Source organism: Nomia melanderi, unplaced genomic scaffold, assembly GCF_051020985.1.
Source record: "Nomia melanderi isolate GNS246 unplaced genomic scaffold, iyNomMela1 scaffold0655, whole genome shotgun sequence".
Lineage (NCBI taxonomy): Eukaryota > Metazoa > Arthropoda > Insecta > Hymenoptera > Halictidae > Nomia > Nomia melanderi.
Genome location: NW_027475769.1, coordinates 10,001 through 17,500, shown reverse-complemented (window position 1 = coordinate 17,500; position 7,500 = coordinate 10,001). Strand labels below are relative to the sequence as shown.

The following is a 7,500-nucleotide window of genomic DNA, read 5'->3' as shown; positions in this document are numbered from 1 at the left end:
ATATAAATGATAAATATACCGCGACACGCGCGACTCCGTATCGTCGCGAAAAATCGTTCGCGAACGCGTCTTATGCGCCTCACCAGTGGTCTCTGCTGCGTCGCGTGTCTATATTCTCTTTTTACACTCTTCTCCTTCTTCTATCACATTTTACTCGATCGCGAAAAAGACTCTCGCTAGACGATCTCGCGCTCCGGTTAACTTTAACGCCCGTCCGAGAAGAATTTTCGGGGACTGGACGACCGAAGCGGATCTCGCGCGGTCTCGCGATCGACAGTGAAGAGAAGTGCAGAAGAGGAAAAGAAGACACGACAAACACACACCATGGGGCGACCGACGCGTTCGTTTCAACGCTTTCGCACAAAGTCGGCGGCGGTTATATATTTATATCATTATATTCCGGCGGACGGGACGCGACGTTCGAAAGCCTCGCCAAAGAGGAGCTCCTGCCTCTTCCTCTCTCTTTTCTACGAGAAAAGATAAACGTATTTTACGGGGATACGGAAACGTTACCACGTGGTGTCACACACGATCGTCCGTCTCTTCTCTATAGCAGAAACCGATAAAAATACACCTCCCGAAAGAGAGTATATGGTGATTCTTTTTATATATATATATATTTCGAAATACAACTGAACGTGGCGGAAGCGCACGGTGGTGGTCCAGCGAGGACACGCGACGACGGGGAATAAGAACTATTCGACCCGTTACGAATACGCATGCTCGTCCCGCACGATTTTAACACACACCGTGTTTTTCTCCAGTCGTCAAAGCGTTCGTGCGTCGAATTCGAAAAATAAAAAAAAAAGAAAAACACCTTTTCTCTCTCTCGGGGTAAAAGAGTCGATGTGTATTGTGTATAAAGGTTCTGCGAGAAGTCTCGTTTTGACGTGTGTTCCGCCGATAACGACGATCCTCCGAAACGGGGATACAGAAACGTTACACCTCACAACACGATCTCCGTCTCTTCTCTATAGCAGAAACCGATAAAAATACACCTCCCGAAAGAGAGTATATGGTGATTCTTTTTATATATATATATTTCGAAATTCAACTGAACGTGGCGGAAGCGCACGGTGGTGGTCCAGCGAGGACACGCGACGACGGGGAATAAGAACTATTCGACCCGTTACGAATACGCATGCTCGTCCCGCACGATTTTAACACACACCGTGTTTTTCTCCAGTCGTCAAAGCGTTCGTGCGTCGAATTCGAAAAATAAAAAAAAGAAATACACCTTTTCTCTCTCTCTCGGGGTAAAAAGAGTCGATGTGTATTGTGTATAAAGGTTCTGCTGCGAGAAGTCTCGTTTTGCCGTGTGTTTCGGTAACGACGATCCTCCGAAACGTACATCTCATTCGTAAGAGAGGAAGAAAACAATCTCCCTGGGGCCAGTCGGTAATATACCGACATACGACGTGTCGTGCACATCCGTCTCACGCACGGTATACAAAATATGAATAAAACGTGTGTAGTCTCTCTCTCTCTCGACTTCTTAATATTTTCTTTCACCTCTGACGCATCATTTCAGGTGACGTCGGGAGCGCGGGAAAAAAAATTTTTCTAAACACACGAAACCGTTCATCTCACGAACAGCCGAAAAAGTTGTCGCTCAGATCCATATCGCAGTGGAGCGGTATCCGCGGGCGGTCGTAATTGAACGACGCACGACGCCGCGAACACTCACGCGAGTCCATACAAACGATTCCGATCGTTTTGCAACAACTAGAACGTACACTGTCCGTGAAATTCACAGAATTTTCGCGTGTCCGCGACAAACGCCGACGAGACACCCATCGTTCGCTCGTACGTAGCATCCTTCTCTTAACCCGACTCAGAAACGTTCTTTGCGCCCTTCGGTAAAAAAACGTTCGATCCGAAGAGGTGAACGACGGCGGGGATTTGACAGAGCTACGCAAGCAGTGTATGGTACGTAAACGACCCTCAGCCAGGCGTGGTCCAGGAATTGTATCCGTGGACCGCAATGTGCGTTCGAAATGTCGATGTTCATGTGTCCTGCAGTTCACACGTTGACGCGCAATTAGCTGCGTTCTTCATCGACCCACGAGCCAAGTGATCCACCGTTCAGGGTAATCGTATAAATTTTATATTTCACATATATAATTTTATTCTCATTTGTTCGACCTAATATCTCTCTTCTTTCAAAGAGAAGATAAAAGTTGATACCTGAATCTCCGACCAGCGCGCGAAGGAGATTCAGGCGTCGCCTTGGAGACGACACCGAAGCCTTTCGAGACGAAAAACGTTCAAGTAATATGTATATATTTCTCGACGTTCCGGGCGTATAGTGCATTCAAAAACCCGCGAAAGACGCAGAAGACTCGCACGCGTGGAAACGACGGGGATATATTTTGTATCCTACCCGATACTGAATCCATCGCGTGCAGTCGACCCTCGCGTTCTTCCGATCAGACGCATCTATTGTTGCGCGCATGTTTTCGCGTCGCATCGCGCGAAACGTTGCACGAATCGTACCGATCGATCGATTGAAAGCAAATAATGAAAAAAGACTTCACAGCTGGCTCTTTGCCGGTCATTCGTCCCATGTTATCTCTTGCCGCGAAATTGGCGCGCAAGAGTTGGGTGTCAGACGCGCGGCTTTAAAACGAGCTTCACGGCCGGTCCCTTCGTTACCGCTTTCGTTCTTTCTCTCGGAACGACCATGAACGAACACGACGAGCGACGCTACGGCATACACACGTCCACGGATTCGATTAAAAAAACAGACTTCACAGCTGGCTCTTTGCCGGTCATTCGTCCCATATTATCTCTTGCCGCGAAATTGGCGCGCAAGAGTTGGGTGTCAGACGCACGGCTTTAAAACGAGCTTCACGGCCGGTCCTCTCAATTCCGTGTACGGTACACGCAAGATGCGGGTTCCACTTCCAGACTACCCGGTCCCTTCTCTCTACGAGAATCGATAGTAGAAGAACGGCTCGAAAACGCGTCTCAGAGACTAGGGGAAAAGAAGCGGTATGCGAGCGAAACGAAAACGCATTATGGAAACGTCGCGAAACAATGTTCGACGGTTGCTCGGTTCCAATCGTGCGGCCGTTTCAATTTCTCGTGCGCTTCACCGTCCCTCCGTAACTCTGGCCGATCGCGTATACCGAAGAGCCGACACGCGCAAAAACCACAGGCATTGTATACTGTATATATATATGTTACAGTCACAGCCTTCGCGCGTTTTACTCTCCGACGCGGGGTTTCCACGACGAAAGAGAGACAGTTTCGTGGCGGGTGACTCGGCCGAATCGCTACGACGGGTATTTCTATTATAGAACGAATCATCGCCACCCTTTACCAGTGCCCGACGAAGGAATCACAAGGTCATCTGGAGTTTACAATGCCAGCGACGGTAATTCCAACGAAGACCCGATAAGTCAACTCATCGTTCTATTTCTCCCCGTACAGAAAAGCGAATCGACGCTAACGCACCTCGCGCAAGCACGAACGTTCTCTTCGCGTGGATCATCCCATCGTCGAAAGATGTAAAGACGCATTGGAGATCGTGGTCTCTGGCGGGCTCATTGCACGCCCCACTGCATATCTTTCCTCGAATCGAGAATGATTCGTCCACTAAGGCTGCGAAACTACGCGTCGAGGAAACTAGGGGAAAGAAGCGGGATGCGAGCGAAACGACAATACATTATGGAAACGTCGCGAAACAATGTTCGGCGGTTGCTCGTTTCCTCCTGCGGACGTTTCATTGCTCGGGCGCTTCACGTCCCTCCGTAACCTTCGCGCGATCGCGTGCCCCGGAGAGCCGGCAACCGGTGAACCACAGGCGTATAAACTATAGTCTTCTATAGCAAGCCTTCGGCGGTTACTCTCCGACGCGGGGATTCCACGACGAGAGAGAATTTCGTGGCGGGTGACATCGGTCGAAACGCTACGACGGGTATTTCTATTATAGAACGAATCATCGCCACCCTTTACCAGTGCCCGACGAAGGAATCACAAGGTCATCTGGAGTTTACAATGCCAGCGACGGTAATTCCAACGAAGACCCGATAAGTCAACTCATCGTTCTATTTCTCCCCGTACAGACAAGCGAATCAACGCTATCGCACCTCACGCATGCACGAACGTTCTCTTCGCGTGAATCGTCCCATCGTCGAAAGATATAGCCGCTTGGAGATCGTGGCCCATCAAGTTCTTCCGTAACTCCTGCGCGATCGCGTACCCCGGAGAGCAGGCAACCGGTGAACCACAGGCGTATAAACTATAGTCTTCTATAGCAAGCCTTCGCGTTTACTCTACGACGCGGGGATTCCACGACGAGAGAGATTTTCGTGGCGGGTGACACGGCCGAATCGCTACGACGGGTATTTCTATTATAGAACGAATCATCGCCACCCTTTACCAGTGCCCGACGAAGGAATCACAAGGTCATCTGGAGTTTACAATGCCAGCGACGGTAATTCCAACGAAGACCCGATAAGTCAACTCATCGTTCTATTTCTCCCCGTACAGAAAAGCGAATCGGCGCTATCGCACCTCACGCAAGCAGGAATGATCTCTTCGCGTGGATCGTCCCATCGTCGAAAGATGTAAGACGTACAGAAATCGTGGTCCATCACGATTATTCGTAACTCTCCGAGTCGCGTATCTGAGAGTAGGACAAACGGAGAACCACAGGCATAAATAATACTATATGTTTCTTATATAGTTAGCCTTCGCGTTTTACTCTCCGACATGGGGATTCCACGACGAGAGAGAGTTTCGTGGCGGGTGTCTCGGCCGAATCGCTACGACGGGTATTTCTATTATAGAACGAATCATCGCCACCCTTTACCAGTGCCCGACGAAGGAATCACAAGGTCATCTGGAGTTTACAATGCCAGCGACGGTAATTCCAACGAAGACCCGATAAGTCAACTCATCGTTCTATTTCTCCCCGTACAGAAAAGCGAATCGACGCTATCGCACCTCGCGCGAGCACGTAACTACTCTTCGCGTGGATCGTCCCATCGTCGAAAGATGTAAGACGCACGGAAATCGTGGCCCATCAACGTTTTTTTGTAACTCTGCCGATCGCGTATCACAGAGCCGAGACGCACATACCACAGGCGTATAATACCGTTTTCTTTCGTATGGTAAGCCTTCGCGTTTACTCTTCGGCGCGGGGTTTCCACGTCGAGAGAGACATTCGTGGCGGGTGACATCGGTCGAAACGCTACGACGGGTATTACTATTATAGAACGAATCATCGCCACCCTTTACCAGTGCCCGACGAAGGAATCACAAGGTCATCTGGAGTTTACAATGCCAGCGACGGTAATTCCAACGAAGACCCGATAAGTCAACTCAACGTTCTATTTCTCCCCGTACAGAAAAGCGAATCGACGCTGTTGCACCTCACGCAAGCACGAACGTTCTCTTCGCGTGGATCGTCCCATCGTCGAAAGATGTAAGACGCACGGAAATCGTGGCACATCACGTGTTTTCGGAACTCTGTCGACCGCGTATCTCAGAGACGACGCGCGCGAACCACTGGCATATACTATTATATATCGCGTTTTACCCTCCGACGCGGGGATTCCACGACGAGAGAGAGTTTCGTGAGCGGGTTGACTCGGAAGAAACGCTACGACGGGTATTTCTATTATAGAACGCATCATCGCCACCCTTTACCAGTGCCCGACGAAGGAATCACAAGGTCATCTGGAGTTTACAATGCCAGCGACGGTAATTCCAACGAAGACCCGATAAGTCAACTCAACGTTCTATTTCTCCCCGTACAGAAAAGCGAATCGACGCAATCGCACCATACGCGTGCACGTAAACAACTCTTCGCGTGGATCGTCCCATCGTCGAGAGACGTAAGTTTTCATAGTATGAATTCGCGTTTTACTCTCCGACGCGGGGATTCCACGACGAGAGAGAGTTTCGTGAGCGGGTTGACTCGGAAGAAACGCTACGACGGGTATTTCTATTATAGAACGCATCATCGCCACCCTTTACCAGTGCCCGACGAAGGAATCACAAGGTCATCTGGAGTTTACAATGCCAGCGACGGTAATTCCAACGAAGACCCGATAAGTCAACTCAACGTTCTATTTCTCCCCGTACAGAAAAGCGAATCGACGCAATCGCACCATACGCGTGCACGTAAACAACTCTTCGCGTGGATCGTCCCATCGTCGAGAGACGTAAGTTTTCATAGTATGAATTCGCGTTTTACTCTCCGACGCGGGGATTCCACGACGAGAGAGAGTTTCGTGAGCGGGTTGACTCGGAAGAAACGCTACGACGGGTATTTCTATTATAGAACGCATCATCGCCACCCTTTACCAGTGCCCGACGAAGGAATCACAAGGTCATCTGGAGTTTACAATGCCAGCGACGGTAATTCCAACGAAGACCCGATAAGTCAACTCAACGTTCTATTACTCCCCGTACAGAAAAGCGAATCGACGCAATCGCACCATACGCGTGCACGTAACAACTCTTCGCGTGGATCGTCCCATCGTCGAGAGACGTAAGTTTCATAGTAAGCCTTCGGCGTTTTACTCTCCGACGCGGGGATTCCACGACGAGAGAGAGAGTTTCGTGAGCGGGTTGACTCGGAAGAAACGCTACGACGGGTATTTCTATTATAGAACGCATCATCGCCACCCTTTACCAGTGCCCGACGAAGGAATCACAAGGTCATCTGGAGTTTACAATGCCAGCGACGGTAATTCCAACGAAGACCCGATAAGTCAACTCAACGTTCTATTTCTCCCCGTACAGAAAAGCGAATCGACGCAATCGCACCATACGCGTACACGTAAACAACTCTTCGCGTGGATCGTCCCATCGTCGAGAGACGTAAGTTTTCATAGTATGAATTCGCGTTTTACTCTCCGACGCGGGGATTCCACGACGAGAGAGAGTTTCGTGAGCGGGTTGACTCGGAAGAAACGCTACGACGGGTATTTCTATTATAGAACGCATCATCGCCACCCTTTACCAGTGCCCGACGAAGGAATCACAAGGTCATCTGGAGTTTACAATGCCAGCGACGGTAATTCCAACGAAGACCCGATAAGTCAACTCAACGTTCTATTTCTCCCCGTACAGAAAAGCGAATCGACGCAATCGCACCATACGCGTGCACGTAAACAACTCTTCGCGTGGATCGTCCCATCGTCGAGAGACGTAAGTTTTCATAGTATGAATTCGCGTTTTACTCTCCGACGCGGGGATTCCACGACGAGAGAGAGTTTCGTGAGCGGGTTGACTCGGAAGAAACGCTACGACGGGTATTTCTATTATAGAACGCATCATCGCCACCCTTTACCAGTGCCCGACGAAGGAATCACAAGGTCATCTGGAGTTTACAATGCCAGCGACGGTAATTCCAACGAAGACCCGATAAGTCAACTCAACGTTCTATTACTCCCCGTACAGAAAAGCGAATCGACGCAATCGCACCATACGCGTGCACGTAACAACTCTTCGCGTGGATCGTCCCATCGTCGAGAGACGTAA

At 49.8% G+C, this 7,500-nt stretch overlaps 1 non-coding gene across 1 annotated transcript; it reads right to left on the bottom strand.

The window, feature by feature from the left end:
* Positions 1-1,938: 1,938 nt before the first annotated feature.
* LOC143176599 (5.8S ribosomal RNA) lies at positions 1,939-2,093 on the bottom strand. The gene has a single exon (XR_013001126.1). It is a non-coding gene; the product is annotated as a 5.8S ribosomal RNA (ribosomal RNA).
* Between the last annotated feature and the right edge of the window lie 5,407 nt (positions 2,094-7,500).